The sequence below is a fragment of the Haematobia irritans genome, chromosome 5 (assembly GCF_050003625.1).
Source record: "Haematobia irritans isolate KBUSLIRL chromosome 5, ASM5000362v1, whole genome shotgun sequence".
Classification (NCBI taxonomy): Eukaryota; Metazoa; Arthropoda; class Insecta; order Diptera; family Muscidae; genus Haematobia; species Haematobia irritans.
The window spans coordinates 68,157,620-68,175,061 of record NC_134401.1 but is presented as its reverse complement, the minus strand read 5'-3'; the positions used below and the strand labels follow the sequence as shown (position 1 = coordinate 68,175,061).

General features: G+C 35.2%; 1 long non-coding RNA gene across 1 annotated transcript; it reads right to left on the bottom strand.

Moving 5' to 3' along the window:
• Positions 1–1,639: 1,639 nt before the first annotated feature.
• Positions 1,640–6,438, bottom strand: LOC142241519 (uncharacterized). Its single transcript, XR_012723666.1, has 3 exons — positions 6,306–6,438; positions 6,125–6,241; positions 1,640–1,981 (listed from the first exon to the last, which is right to left on the bottom strand). It is a non-coding gene; the product is annotated as an uncharacterized LOC142241519 (long non-coding RNA).
• Positions 6,439–17,442: the final 11,004 nt, after the last annotated feature.

The window sequence follows — 17,442 nt, the reverse complement described above, 5'->3', positions numbered from 1 at the left end:
TAGGATATGACTAAGATATGGGAAATCATCACAGAATTTTGTGTAAAGTGTGAGAATTTTGGCCATATTTGTATTCTCTGTGGAAACTATCCAGTCAATTGGAGGAAAATCCCATTGTAAATGGGTCTAAAATATGAAGCAGTCTACCATATTTCCCCATTTCTGGTGTACGTATATATGGGAGCTATATATAATCTGAATCGATTTTGACTAAATTTGACATGCATAGTTAGAATAATAATTCTGCAATCTCTGCAAAATTTCACGTATTTAAATGAGAGTATAACTTTGGCCCCCGTAGTCATATAAGTGTAAATCGGGCGAAAGATATATATGATATATAAATCTGAACCGATTTCAACCAAATTTGGCACACTTGCCGATACTATTAAACGTACTCCATGTGCAAAATTTGAAGCAAGTCAGGGCAAAACTCTGGCTTTTGAGGCCTTATAAGCCCAAATCGGACGACAGATATATATGGGAGCTATATCTAAATCTTAACCGATTTTAACCAAATTTGGCATACATAACGACACCGTTAAAAGTACCTCTCGTGCAAAATTTGAAGCAAGTCAGGGCAAAACTCTTACTTTTGAGGCCATATAAGTTCAAATCGGAGCTATATCTAAATCTTAACCGATTTCAATCAAATTTACCAAGCATTGGTAGAAAGTCAATTCTACTCTCTGTGCAAAATTTAACGAAAATCAGTAGTAAACTTTGGCCTCTTTTGTCATATGAGTCTAAATCGGACGAAAGATATACATGGGAGCAATATCTAAATCTGAACCGATTTCGCTGATATTTTGCAAGTTTTTCGAGACTCATAAAATATTCGTATGTACGGAATTTGAAGGAAATCGGTTGATAAACACGCCAATTATGACCAGGTCGGGGATAAATATATATGGCAGCTATATCTAAATCTGAACCGATTTTTTCCAAAATCAATAGCGATTGTCTTTGTTCTAAAAAAACGACCCCATGCCAAATTTGAGGACGATCGAACTTAAACTGCGACGTGTACTTTGGGCACAAAAATACATGAACAGACAGACAGACCGACGGACATCGCTAAATCGACTCAGAATTTAATTCTAAGACGATCGGTATACTAAACGATGGGTCACAGACTTTTCCTTCTTGGCGTTACATACAAATGCACAAACTTATTATACCCTGTACCACAGTAGTGGTGAAGGGTATAAATACATGGGCAATATAAAAATCTTACTACGAAATGTGAACAATTTACTAAGAAACAATTTTATAGTATACAGAAAAAAGTGAATATTTGAATCAAATACACAAAATTGTGATTTCAATTATTTTTGTATTTGATTTTCAGCTTATAATGAAAATTGTAAATCCAATTACCCGAATTGTAAGGGCGTCGTTAAATGATTTTCAAATGAGACAGTAACCAACCAAATACATTAGTATTTGGTTGATTACTGTTCAATGTTTATTCAATTTTGTAAAGTACATCAATTAAAATCGTAATTAAGTTTAATACGATGGTAATCAATTTAATGCTGTACCCCAACTACATTTGTGTTGAGTTTAAGTGGCAAAGTAATTCAAATTACTATGATAATTGACCATGAAAATTTTATATGAATAAATACACTAGAAATTTTATTCTTTGCTTTTTACAAAAATGTATTTTTATTTAAAAAATATATAAATGAAATGAAGTCGAAAGAATACTAATTACGAGTATGTGAAGTATGGATGAGTTGTAGAAAGAATGCAAAATTAACAATTGTATTAAACCTATCGCGATAAAACTAAAACACTTATAAATGGTAATTAATAACATATCAATAAATATAGATCATGATTCTATGTACTCCAGCCAAAGCGATAAATTTTCTAATGTAGATCTTGAAACCATAATTTGCTTAAATTGCATCGGGCAATGTTGGCTCCAATATGTACAGAGTTCTTCGCCAGTTATGGGGCCGCATCAGTTTTCCTAAGAAAAAATGTCAATTTAAAATGTACATTATTAGAAAAATATGTTTTTCATATGTTCCGATATAAACAAAATGTGTTTCGGGCACAATTTTTAAACACAATATATTTAAGTGCAAACATGTAATGTTGCTAAACTAACACTAAATGTTTGGGCCACATATATTAATATGTTAGAATATATTATGTTTGAAGTATGAATGTGTGTCAATGTAAACATAGATAAATTTACAAATTTCGAGTAAACATATATATGTTGTGATATTTTATTCAGAGAGCGATAGATAGAGAGTATAGAGAAAGAAATAGATATGGAAACCGGGAGGGTTGACGAAAGATATCAACATAACACAGCGAGAGAATGAAGAGAGCAATTTCTGTGAAACCGCTTGTATGTTGTTTCGGAAAACTGTTTTATGATAAGGCCAAAAATTTGATATGCTTAAGTCTAAATATTATTTAATTTGAATATTAGAATGAGTATTCGGAGTAAAGAGAATAGACATTCGGAACCAAGAGAATAGACATTTGAAAAAAAAAAAATCAGCGAAAACACATCGCCTTGAGAGCAGCATTTTATGTATGTGTGGACATGTGTTTTGTTTATCATTTTGGCATTATGGGCACAATTTTTTTCTTGGTTCGTTAAAAGAGATCGGAACGTACGGAGAGTAAGTCAAAATATTCAGGCAAAGGAAATTAAAACAAGTAAGTAAAGTAGAAAGTCGGGCGGGGCCGACTATATCATACCCTAAACCACCATTACAGAATTAGTAATCATAAGCATTTGTGGGGTAACATATAGGTCTGGGAGATAAACCGCAGTTGCATATTTAAGAAAATTAAGGGGTACATGTCCATGGGTGCTTTGTGTCAATCTGACTATAGCTCATAGTCAATGTTGCCAGGGAAAATGTTCGGTTTACCCTACAAGGACACAAAAAAGTTCCCTACTTTCCCATATATTCCCAAACAATTTTCCCTTCTATATTTTTCGTTAAATTTAAAAAATTTTACAAAACAAAAATGGTTCTAAGTACTTTATTATCTTAAAACATGAATATGCAACGTATATAACTTAGAATATAAATTTGTATTACCACCACGGTTGCCACAGTTGGTAGAATTCTACCCAAATTAGTAATCTTTTTTGTTAATCTCTATAAAAATAAAATTTTGGAAAAAGTTTCTATAAACAAATTTTTGTGAGAAATTTTTCTATAGAAATAACATTTTGACAATAAATTCTATAGAAATAAAATTTTGAGAAAAAAATTCCACAGAAATAAAATTTTGAGAAGATTTTTATAGAAATAATATTTTGAAAAAAAATTTCTATAGAAATACAATTTTGACAAAATGTTCTATAGAAATAAAATGTTGACAAAATTTTCTACAGGAATAAAGTTTACCACACATTGTTAAAGATCAAGCCTTGCCGGCTTCTAATTTCCTCCTCTAGAGCCACCAAAATGTAAAAATTATTACAAATTGTGTTGAGTGAAAATGTCCTACATTGTGGCCCTACGTCCCTACCAGACGCTAAATATTAGAAAAACCCTACATATAGAGAATTTCCCCTACTTCTAGCAACACTGGCTGTGTTGATATTGCGCCTACGGAGTTAGTATGCCACTAATATTGAGCCCATTATTAAAAAAGAGAAAATCGTTAAATTAGTGTGGGTAATAAATACAAATTTGTAAAAATCGAGCAATATTCTTATGTAAGAGCTACAAGTACGTATAAGTACGATCGGCTAGTAAAGGGTGATTTGTTAAGAGCTTGATAACTTTTTTTTTTTTAAAAAACGCATAAAATTTACATCAAAATTTGAAATTTGAGTAACATTGGTTAATAAATAAGAGTACTATGGCCAAATTTGGGAAAATCGAGCGATGCATATTTATGGAAGCTATATCTAAATCTGAACCAATTTGCATAATATTTTGCGGGTTTGATTAATACCACAAAAGGTTACCTTGTGCAAGATTTGAGTAAGATCAGTTACGAAATGAGGCCTGTATGGTCAAACATAAGGTTATAAGGGCGAATTTTTCAAAATCGGGCGATACATATATGGGAGCTATATCTAAATTTGCACCGATTTCGATGAAATTTTGCACATATAGTTAGTACTATAGAGGACTAGATCTAGCCAACTTTTAGTAAGATCGGTTAATAAATAAGGGTTCTATGGCCAAATTTGGGAAAAATCGGGCTATAGATATATATGGGAGCTATATCTAAATCTGAACCGATTTCGATGATTTTTTGAACATATAGTTAGTGCTATAGAAGACTAAATTTAGCCAAATTTGGGTAAGATCGGTTGATAAATAAGGGTTTTATGACCAAATTTAGCAAAAATCGGGCGATACATACATATATATGAGAGCTATATCTAAATCTGAACCGATTTGGATGAAAATTTGCAGACTTGAAGGGCGATGGAAAAGATTACCTTTTGCCAAATTTGGTGACGATCCGTTTGAAAAAACGCGCAACGTGACCCCATTTGTCGAGATCTGTCGACACATATATATGGGAGCTATATCTAAATTTGATCCGATTTCTTCCAAATTCAATAGCGTTCGTCCTTGTACCCAAAAACCTCCCTGTACCAAATTTCATCAAAATCAGTTAATAATTGCGACCGAAATCCTGTGAACAACAAATACATGGACAGACGGACGGACGGACACCAAGCGCTAGATCGACTCAGGAGGTGATTCTGAGTCGATCGGTATATATTTTATGGGGTCTAAAATCAATATTTCTGGTAGGCACATTTTTTGGCCGATCAAACTTATTATACCCTGACCACTATGTGGTTTAGGGTATAAAAACGGTGGAAAATATACAAAAATTACAAAGGGATCTTCATAAAAATAACGAAAGAGCACTATATTCTTTTTAGAGTTGGGACATTAAAAAAATAAAAGGCGGAAATAGTTAAATATTAAACAGTAAAATATATAAAAACAAAGTTTAGTTCCTCTTTATTAATAAGTAGTCCAAGAGGAGTTGAGTCGAGTTTTGCAGCGATAATGCCAACTTAATACCGGCCTTAAAGGTAAAAAATGAAATTAAGTACAAACCACGATAAGTTTTAAATGCATTTAAAATGGTGTTAAATGCTAAATAAATGTATGTGTATATTATAAAATTATTTATATATCTTTATACTCAACTCCACTTTCTTCTTTTGTTAGTGTTTTTGAATTCCTTCCAAAATTTCAAACTTTTATACCAAAAACCGTATTTTTTTTGCAATAAAAAATAATATTTTATCCAAAAGTTCAGTCTATTTCGTTTATATCAAGCACTGACTTTAATAACCCACATTTCGAAGTTTCATTATAAAAATTTAATATAGTATAAATATAAATGTGTAAATTAAACAAAAAAAATTGGTGTTCGGTCGGAGCAGGATTGAACCCACGACCCTTTGCATGCAAGGCAGAAATGCTAACCACTGCTCTACGTGGCCAACAAATGTATGTTTCTGTTAAGTAATGTTATGTTTGCATGGGCTCGTGGGCGCTGCAAACTATGCTATATACATGTAACTTATAACGATAATTGTCTACTGGTGACTATAACAGCTACGTAGCCCAGTGGATAGTCTGTTGGCTTACAAACTGTGTGGTCCTCGGTTCGATTCTCCGTACAGGCGAAAGGTAAAATTTATAAAATTGAATAATTTCTTTAACATTATTTGTATTACAGAAAAAGGTGCAAATAACTAATTTCGTGGAAGTGAAAATTATGTGAGGGAATGAGCACAATCTTCTTTGGAGAAAATTCTTCCAAGCATATAAAATTTTTGGGCTCAAAATGCTTCCAAACATATAATATGTTCACATAAAGCAAACATACTAATGTTTCGGCAGTATCCAATAATGTATGTGCTTCCTGCAAAATATGCTTGGAACATATGCTAGAGAAGCGATTTTTTTAGGGTGTAGAAACTAGGAGCCTTTCATCCGAAACGAAACTTTAGACTAACGAAGTTTTGTTTTATTGTTAAAGCAGCTTCTTCAATAACAAATAAATCTTTATTACAGGAAAAGAAATCTTCGTTGGTCTTAAATTTCGTTTCCGAGAAAATAAATTAATTTTTTGTATGTGTAGTACTTACTTAATAATTCCACGTTCTCGCCCTGCGTAACGTTTTCCTGGGACTTTAAAACGGGGTTTTGTACACATTTAATGTTGGAAACTTTGTTACTAATCTGTCCTCGTCCTGCTAGAATTCCTAGAGAAATCGATGTTATATTTTGATTAAATAAAACTATTATAGATAATTGTTTTTCACATACTTTTTTCATTGGAAACTGCAAACTCTTTTTTTAACTAATTATCTTCCTTGTTTTCAATTTTTATTGTTGAGCGATTGAAATAACATACGAGTATGTATTTTACAAAAATTTTATACATTCTATTTAAATGACAAATATATGAATTAAAAATTTTAGAGTACTACACTCAGAAAATTTAACGTCGTAACTACAAGTAAATTCCATAATATTGAGTAGTTCAAAATTTTACTCACAGTTAGTTAAATTTAACTGTTGATGAACTAAATTAATTCAGTGGAAGTAAATTGAACTTACGGCCATTATCAGCAAAATGGTTAAGAACTCCTGAAGCAAATATAATAATAGGGAATACGTATTTTCTCGAACGTACGAAGAAGTTTCTCAGCGTTACTGAACTTTTACTGTGCAATATTACGACGTCTAGTTGGACACGAAATTTCCGTTTTTAGTATAAATAAACTAACGATGAATGTCAATTCTAACTACCGTTGAGTGAATCTATTTCTAGACAATAGTTCGTCTCCGAAACATGTGCTCGTGTGGTGTTTCTAAAAATAGACACCCTTGACTGTGTGTGTTAATGAATAGATGCAACCAAGCAAGAAAAGAATAAACAAAGTCACATTTGGTTGTTGATGAGTAAAAGAGCTAAGTGGCCCAGTGGATAGTGTGTTTAGTTAGAAAACTGATGATACGCTGTTTGATCCTCCGTCCGGACAAAAGGTAACATTTTATAAAATGATAAAAATAAAATCCAATAAATGATTCTAAAGGATTTGTACTACAGAAGAGTAAGTGGTTTGTACTAAATATAATATGACATGTAGAAATGGGGATCCTCCCCCTTGATGTATCCTTGCTCCAAGTCACCAGGTGGTCTAGGGAATCCGGAACATTAATTTTTTCGCTTTTAAAAAATGTATTATTTAGTTAATTTTTTACTTCTGAACAGTTAAATTTGAACTTGACAAAAGTTAAAACAAATTACTAACGTATAGGAAAATATTGAACTTACTATGGGTACATGCTTCTTTAGCGACATACGAAGTTCAATATTAACACTGGTTAGTTAAAAATAACTCGCTAATGGGTTCACTCTTCTCTGAGTGTACGTATATAAAAAGCAAGTTAGGTTAGGTTAAAGTGGCAGCCCGATTAAATTTCAGGCTCACTTAGACTATTCAGTCCATTGTGATACCACATTTAACTAAAAAGCACCTATTACATATGGGCACTTCTAGTCTTAACCACTGAACCTTCTCTATTATTTACTTTTGTGGAACCAACCAGATTGCTCCAAAAACATTAACAAACTGCTTAAGTTAACGTTTTCCAGGTCCGTCAGTAATCTAAAGCTATATGCTCCTAAAATTCGCTTACGCCTTACACAAAAAGCAGGACATTCACACAAGAGGTGTTTTATTGATTCCTTTTCCTCCGCATCATGACAGCTCATACAATAGTTATTATACTTCGCACCAATAGTTTTTGCAAAATCGCCTATCAGGCAGCGACCCGTTATAGCAGATATCAGGAGTGATATCTGGCGTCTCGAGAACACTAGCATATCTAGTGTGCGGTTAAAGTTTAAATGGGGCCATATTTGCTTGGTGTCGTTACAACCCTTGCAATTATCCTATTGAATATTGGCCATCATAACAGCCTTCTCATGCAGAAGAGCTTGCAGGTGGCCAGAGGCATAGCAACAGATTCTAGTTCCCCTGAAATATGTAAGGTAGTTCCTAGCCTTGCTAGCTCATCTGCTTCGCAGTTCCCCGGTATGTTCCTATGGCCAGTCACCCATATTAGGTGAATATTGTACTGCTTAGCCATCTCGTTCAGAGATTTGCGGCAGTCTATGGCCGTTTTCGAGTTAAGGAACACAGAGTCCAAGGATTTTATTGCAGGTTGACTGTCTGAATATATATTAATGCCAATATTTATTGGAACATTACTTCTCAGCCAATTCACCACCTCTCTTATTGCCAATATTTCAGCCTGAAAAACACTACAGTGATTAGGTAATCTTTTCGCTATTCGAATTTTCAGATCTTTAGAATATACTCCGAACCCCACTTGTCCATTCAATTTGGAGCCATCAGTATAGAAATCTATATAAATATATTTTATTCCCCGGGGTCTGTGTACACCACGCCTCACTGTTGGGAATTAGAGTTTCAAACTTTTTTGTCGAAAAGTGGACTCGCCAAAGTGTAATGCACTACGTTAGGCACATCTGGCAGTACTTTGAGGACCGAACTATGACCGTACATTTTTTCCGACCACAGTGATAGCTCGCGCAACCGCACAGCCGTTGTTGCAGCTGACTGTTTGGCCAAAATGTCTAAAAGCAATAGATGTAGCATGACATTAAGGGAGTCTGTTCCTGTTTTACTAAATGCGCCTGAGATACATAAGCTCGCCATACGCTGAACTTTATCTAAACAAGTCGATTTCTGAAGTGAAGGCCACCAGACTACAATATATATAGCATACCATATAGCATTATAGGTCTAACTACTGCCGTGTATAGCCAATGCACAATTTTTGGTTTTAGTCCCCACTTTTTCCCTATTGCCTTTTTGCACGAGTACAAAGCTACCGTGGCTTTTCTCGCCCTCTCTTCAATATTAAGCCTAAAATTCAGCTTCCTGTCCAAAATAACGCCAAGGTATTTTGCACACTCACTAAAGGGAATTTCAATACCCCCTAAGGAAATGGGCCTAACCGTGGGAGTCTTGCGATCTTTGCAGTACATGACTAGTTCTGTCTTTGTTGGATTTACCCCTAGACTATTATCTTTCGCCCATTTCTCAGGAATTTTCCCCTGACTGCTAGCGCCACATCATCTGCGTATGCCACCCCTTCTATCCTTTCTTTTTCTAGGGAAACCAGAAGGTTGTTTATAGCAACATTCCAAAGAAGAGGTGATAGAACTCCTCCTTGGGGAGTGCCTCTGTTCACATACCTTTGTATGTTTGCTTGTCCTAGTGTGGCTGAAATACGTCGTCTAACAGCCTAAGTATAAATGGATCAACATTCAGAGTTGTCAGTCCATTTAATATCGAGCTCGGATGGACATTATTGAACGCCCCTTCGATGTCTAGAAACGCCACGATTGTGTATTCTTTGAAAGATAGTGAGCTTTCAATAAAGCTGACTAATTCATGCAATGCGGTCTCAGTAGACCTGCCCTTCGAGTATGCATGCTGTCGTTTCGAGAGCAAACTTGAATCCACGCTAGTTCTAAGATACATGTCTATCATCCTCTCCAGGGTCTTAAGTAGGAATGAGAATAAGCTGATTGGTCGGAAATCCTTCGCACTCGAGTGAGAGGCTTTTCCTGCTTTTGGTATGAAGACGACTTTTGTTTCCTTCCACTTTTCTGGAATATATGCTAAGTTTACACATCGTTTATATATCACCGTCAACCAGGGGATAATTCTTTCAGCCACTGCTTGTAATGGCCCAAAGCTATTTAAAGCCCATTTTATTCTAGATTCCGACACAATTTCCTCGATTGGAAATGACCTTTGTTACACCACCAGAACATGGTTCAACCGTCTGATTTCCAGGGAAGTGTGTGTCCAAAAGTACCTCCAACGTCTCCTCACTGGACGTTGTCCAATTTCCCTCCGATGTTTTAATGAAACCTGGAGCGGTGTTAGTGGATGCTAGTACCTTCCGTAGTCTGAAAGCCTCTGACGTATTCTCAATACTGCTACAGTAATCATCCCAAGAATTTTGTTGAGGCCTTCTCAGTTCTCGTTTATATGCTCTCAGATTCATCTTAGGTTAGGTTAGGTTAAAGTGGCAGCCCGATTAAGATTCAGGCTCACTTAGACTTGTGATACCACATTAACTAAAAGTACCTATTACATATGGGCACTTCTAGTTTTAACCGCTGAACCTTCTCGATTATTTTTCTTCGCTGAACCAACCAGATTGTTCCAAAACCATTAGCAGACTGCTTAAGTTAACGTTTTCCAGATCCGCCAGTAATCTGAAGCTATATGCTCCTAAAAGTTGCTTGCGCTTTACACAAAATGCAGGACACTCACACAAGAGGTGTTTAATTGATTCTTTTTCCTTCGCATCATGACAGCTCACACAATAGTCATTATACTTCGCGCCAATAGTTTTTGCAAAATCGCCTATCAGGCAGCGACCCGTTAAAGCAGATATCAGGAGTGATATCTGACGTCTCGAGAACATTAGAATATCTAGTGTGTGGTTTAAGTTGAAATGGGGCCATATTTGCTTGGTGTCGTTACAACCCTTGCAATTCTCCCATCGAACATTTGCCATCATAACAGCCTTCTCACGCAGTATGAGCTTGCAGCGACCCAACAAATTCTAGTTCCCCTGGAATATGTAAGGTAGTCCCTAGCCTTGCCAACTCATCCGCTTCGCAGTTCCCCGGTATGTTCCTATGGCCAGTCACCCATATTAGGTGAATATTGTACTGCTCAGCCATCTCATTGAGAGATTTGCGGCAATCGATGGCCGTTTTCGAGTTGAGGAACACAGAGTCCAAGGATTTTATTGCAGGTTGACTGTCTGAGTATATATTAATGCCCACATTTTTTGGAACATTACTTCTCAGACAATTCGCCACCTCTCTTATTGCTAATATTTCAGCCTGTAATACACTACAGTGATTAGGTAATCTTTTCGCTATTCGAAGTTCCAGATCATTAGAATATACTCCGAAACCCACTTGCCCATCCAATTTGGAGCCATCAGTGTAGAAATCTATATATTCTTTATTCCCCGGGGTCTGTGTGCACCACGCATCACTGTTGGGGATTAGAGTCTCAAACTTTTTGTCGAAAAGTGGACTCGCCAAAGTGTAATCCACTACGTTAGGCACATCTGGCATTATTTCGAGGACCGAACTGTGACCGTAACTTTTTTCCGACCACAGCGATAGCTCGCGCAACCGCACAGCCGTTGTTGCAACTAACTGTTTGTCTAAAGGCAATAGATGCAGCATGACATTAAGGGAATTTGTTCCTGTCTTGTGTAATGGTATAGTTTGCTCATTCTGTAATGATAAATAAAGGTGACAATAATGTAGAGAGAGAAGGGCCGCACGTTCATACAATAGGCTTTAGCTCGCCGGATGGGGCTGGTTCTTGACCAATCTCTTTCTATATATATACCAAATACAAAACTGAACGTGCTTTCATAAAACAAATAGGCTCTAAATCGGACGGACATAGCAGACATAATAATACCTGAACCTAAATATTACAAAGCTTCTTAGGTTTCACATTTCGGTTTGATCTGTGGTTGTAATTAGATCATCGCCCTCTCCAACCATCGCTCCTCATGCGGTCCTTTATTAAATATTTGCGGAGCCCCAACATAAAATCCCACTTCTCAAGTCAACCTCCTTGCTTCACCAAGAAATTAATTTTAACCAATATTCATTATTTCCATAATACTAATTCGAAATATTTTATTTACAGGCATTAAATTAAATTCAAATAATATCAAAATGCGTCATTAATTAAATATAATCATAATAATATTACTACAAAATAGTAATAAATATAAATAGAAAACATATACTTTTGAATGAAAATTATTAAATGCTTATATTTTTTTTAATTTGTTTTCTTATGGAAACAGTGTAACTTTTTACTTATTAACTTTGTACTCACTTCTCATCCCACGTTGCTCAGGCCTGTGCATTGTTGTTGATGGTAGCGCATATTTTTATGTTGTTTTGTTATATTTTCGTTTCTATTGTTTTTGTGTAGTAAATCAAATTCATTCAAAAATATGTTAAATTTTACATACAAATGTTAAGCTTAGATTTTAATAAAATTGTAATATTGACTGTGATGATTAACAGCAAATTGTATGTAGGTATGTACTTCCAACATATCTACAAAACTAGCCTGTTAATTAGCACAGTGGTTTGGTTTATCTTTAAGTTTAATTAAATCTTATTTGGAAAATCAAATCAATCAAATCAGATATATTATATTAATTAATTATTTCATATTTTGTTGAAATTATTATTATTATTATCAGCAATTATTAAATTAATTAGTTATTCCATGTTTCGTGGAAATTATTGATATGATTAATTATTAATTATGTCGAAAAAAATTAGATCAATTGTCTCAGGTTTGGAGAAATTACAAGATTGTTCACAAAAAATTTGATGATGGTAATTTGCGCATACAAAATTGTAAAATAGTAGAGCCACCAAATGTCTTCAATTCCTCTTAAAATTTAATGGTGTTTCAAACGATCTTCGAATTTATAGGGGTTATCCAAGTGGCCACGTGTCTGGGCTGTCTTCACTTTGAGACACGTTGGACCAGTTTTCGCTTGTCAATAAAATTCCAGAATAAGGCCGGTATGCACCTCTAGCGAAATTTGCGGTAGCAAAAATTTATTTAAGTCTACAACAAAAAAACAGGGCTGTGTGCACAAATTTTAAACCAGCTAATCGCTTTTAAATATTGTTAATATATGTTCCAAATATTCCTCAAATAAATTGTTTGTTATTTACAGACCTTTTAAAACTTTTACGCACACAATGATTGTAATAAATTAAATGTTTGCTGCCAAAATATGCTTTTGACAACCCTGTTATTTTCATTAGAGGTGCGTACCAGCTTACGAAATTGAACGCTACCGAAAATTTCGTTAGCATAAATAGCAATGCATTTCTTATGGGAATGAAATTTTTCGCTAGAGGTGCATACCGGCCTATATTAAGAAAATCGGACACTACAAAAAAAAATCCCTTTTAAAATATCAATAATCTTTCTAGAGTGTGCAACTCTCTAATTACCTTTATGTCTCAAATATGGTACTTATGAAAATATATAAAATAATTTGAACGCCCAGACACTTTTTTTTTTACAAATTTTTAATAATTTCTGCGTAAATAAAATTCGATTTGATACTACGTGTAACCACTGTTGGAATGATCTTGAAGCGTCACTTTGATGGAAAAAGCGGTCGGAATTAATAAATGTCAATGAAAATATTATGAATGATATATCCTATCCGTTCACTCCTCAATTCCTTATATGACTAATGTCAAAGCAAAAATCGATAATATTAAGACATTCATTCATAATTAGTCCATTCATCTCTTTTTATGAATGAATAAAAAGCATGAATGGGGAGTGCATGAGAGGATCAACAATCGGAGTGACAATAATGCTAACTAACAGAGAGATAAGAATGTTAACTAACAGAGATCGAACAATGAAGAAAAAATGAGCATATCACCAGTGATGGTATATCTGCACAGTGGTGCGGTGTTGAAAGTGGTGGTACTATAATATAAATATATATGAAACCGTTACAACACAGGTAACGGTTTCATATATATTAAAATAAATTATTCATTATTTAATGGAAAAAAATTTTCCTGAAAGACGGATAATAAAATCGATTAGAGTGGGCGTAAATCCTTACCATGGTATATTCCTATTGCATTGCCATTTAAATCTGATAATTCATAGTAGCAATTGCCTAGACGTTTTAATATTCGACATTTGATATATTTTGGTGCTAATTTAGCATTGAAGTTGTTGGGCTTATTACTTAAAACAAAATTTTTCCTATATACTTCGTCTCCTAATTTATACTCTACTGGTCGAGATCTAAGATTATATGATTTTTGGTATGAGATGTAAGCCTTTTCTAAATTTTCTTTTACTTTATCTCGTATGCATTGGATTTTGTCTACACTCTTAATATTTTCACCCTCCTCCAAAGATCCAATTTTTCGTAATAACTCGTAAGAGTCTGCATGGGAAATCATCACTTGGCCAAATAAAACATGATAAGGCGAATATCCAATTGATGTATGTATAAGGCTGCGAAGTGCTACCGAAATATGACTGAGATGAGAATCCCATTCCTTTTGGTCATTTTTTAAGTAAGATCGAATTCCTGCTAATATTGATCTATTTAGCCTTTCCGACGAATTGGACTGTGGGCTGTACGCTGCAGTACAAATATGTCTCACACCATATTTAGATAATAGACTTTCAAATAAAGCAGACTTAAATTGTGAGCCATTGTCCGTAACAACGAATTCGGGAACGCCGAAAATATGAAAAACATTAGTTTCTATGAAATCACAAATCTCAGATGCGGTAAATTTTTTAACAAGTTTTAATATAGGAAATTTCGTTAAATGGTCAATGATTACCAATATCCCTATGAAGCCTAATCTCGACCTGGGATATGGACCCAGAAAATCCATATACAATCTTTGAAACGCTCTTTCCGATTTTATTCTATCTCCCATCAAAGGGCGTAAGATCATATTTGGAGCTTTTGACTGTTTACAAATTTCACATTTTGCAATAAATTCCCTTACATGTTGTGACAATTTCGGCCAGTACAAATTGCGTCTAATTTTCTCGAGTGTTTTTCCAACTCCGCAGTGTGAACTATTTGGCAATGAATGGGCTCTTCGGATAACCTCGTGAGTCATTTCCTCAGGTACCCAAAGTTTCCAAGACGTAGCTTCAGAATATGGGTCTCCATTAGAAAACTCCATTCGCTTGTATACAAATTTTTCCACGACTTTTAAGTCAGGAAAAGCACTCTCATTCTCCAGAATCGAAGACCTAAGTTCAATGTAATTTGAACTATTGAAAAACTGTGACTGTAAATCTATCTCAGGCTCCACTTCGTCCTGTGAAATTGATTCAAGAGAGAGTCGGGAGAGAGCGTCCGGGACAGTTTGAAGACTACCCCTGCGGTGCTCTATAGAGAAATCAAAGCCCTGTAGTTTGAGGGACCAGCGCGCTAAGCGACCATTCAAATCTGTTTGGTTCATAAGCCAGCGGAGGCTTGCATGGTCCGTAACCACTTTGAACCTATGTCCTTCCACGTATTCCCGAAATTTCTCTATACATTTTACAGCTGCGAGACACTCAAGCTCGGTAATGGAGTAGTTCTTCTCCGCCTGATTTAACTTATACGAGTAGTAAGCAATCGGTCTTTCTACACCATCGTCATCCTCTTGCGCTAGAACTCCTCCAATACCCAACTTGGATGCATCGCACTGTATGACAAAATCTTTATCAAAATTTGGTGTTATCAAAACTGGAGCTGAGGTCAGTTTTGCTTTAAGAGTTTCAAATGCGTCATTGGCCTCTTTGGTCCATACAAAGGTCTTAGCTTTCTTGGTCAGGTCAGAAATAGGTGCAGTTAAGGCCGAGAAATTATCAATAAAACGCCTGTACCAACTGGCAAGACCAAGAAATTTTCTAACTTCACGGACAGACTTAGGTGCAGACAGGTTACTAATTGCAGAAATTTTTTCGTTATCGGTCTTTATCACCCCATGACCAATTATATAACCCAAATAGCGTACTTGTCTTAAACACCACTTACACTTGGCAATATTTAGTGTAAGTCCAGCCTTTCTTAAAATATTCGCAATTTCATATAACAGTTCTATGTGACTCTTAAAATTGTTGGAAATAAGTAACAAGTCATCAAGATAGATGAAGACTTGATTTCGAAGCGAAGGCGGAATAATCATGTCCATGAGCCGACTCATGGTTGTAGGGGCGTTTGTTAGACCGAATGGCATGACCTTAAATCTATAGAGGGGCCTATTTGGTACGGTGAATGCCGTGAAATCACGTGATTCAGGCGACAACCCAATTTGCCAAAAGGCATGTTTGAGATCCAAGGAAGTAATAAATTCGGCCTTCGGCAAACGAGAAAGTATGTTGCTAATTTTAGGCTGAGGATATGCGTCCTTAATCGTGACCGAATTCAACTTCCTTGAATCCAAACATAACCTCGATTTGCCATTCTTTCTAACAAGCGTCACCGGACTACTCCATGAACAGCTCGGTGGAGCCACTTCAATGACATCCATTTTTAGCATATTGTCAATTTCATCGTGAATCAATTTTTCTACAGCAGGTGATACGGAGAAATATCTCTGTTTTATTGGCCTACTGCCCTTCAATACCTCAATTCTATGCTCTATAAGAGATGTTCTGCCTAAGCCGTCCAGTTCAAACGAAGGAAATGTTTTCACTGCATTTGACAGCTGGTTTGCCATAGGTGGTGCTAAATCATGACTGTTCTCAGACGACGAATTAGATGAAATATCAATTTCATTAATACAAAAGTTCAACATCTCAAATTCCCTAACAAAATCTATGCCTAAATATAAATCATTCTTTAAATCCGGAATTATATAAAATTTGATTCTCTTTCGAATTCCTCGAAACTCAACATCGCTAATGACGAAACCTATAACTTGATATCTGTTTCCTCCAGCCGTAGTAACGAATTCATCCAAATGTTTAAATGGGTTATTCATGTCTAAAAACTTTGAGGCAGCCGATCCAGATAAGCACGTTATTGATGCACCTGTATCTACGAGGCCTAAAAGATTCATTCCAAAAACATTCAGTCGTACATATGGTCTAACGTCATTTCCAATTTGGTAAATAGCCTCAATTGACGATTTCAAATTCTTTCTATTCAATTTGACTCCCTTCCAAAATTGTCGTTGTCTTTTCGTATTACGTGTAGGCCGTTTTAATCTATTATTTTCAAAACAAAATGTCTCACAAAAAATTTTCTTCCGAGCTTCCTGATATCTTAAAAGTCGTTCATGGTATGTTAATAAAGGGTTAAATCCGTGTCTGTTAATTTCAAAGAAATTCGTTTCATTATTAGATGTTTGGATTGCAATGGATCTATTATTCTCTATTTCTTTGAGCGGAGACCGCTCGCTCTCCCGTTTCCCTGGTTCTGACAATTTACGCAATTCGGCTTAAATACATTTTCGGCGCCGCAGCCATAACCAGCGTTGCCACTACGAAATTTTATTTTGGACCAAATTTTTCCAAATTCGGACCAAAATTCCATCCAGCGGACCAAATTTCCAATTTCGAAGAAAAATGCTTTATAAAATATTTTTTGTTGTTGTACATAGTGCTTTTATTAAAAAAGTAAAATATTTTTCAACTTATTTATTTAAATTTGAAAAAAATTACTTTTTGAAAAGGTCGAATTTTAAAGCCAATTTTAGTTGACATCAACGCAAAATTTTCATTCGATTTTGTGTGATTGAAATGGTATATAATTCCACACTGAAAAAAGCATTCACGGC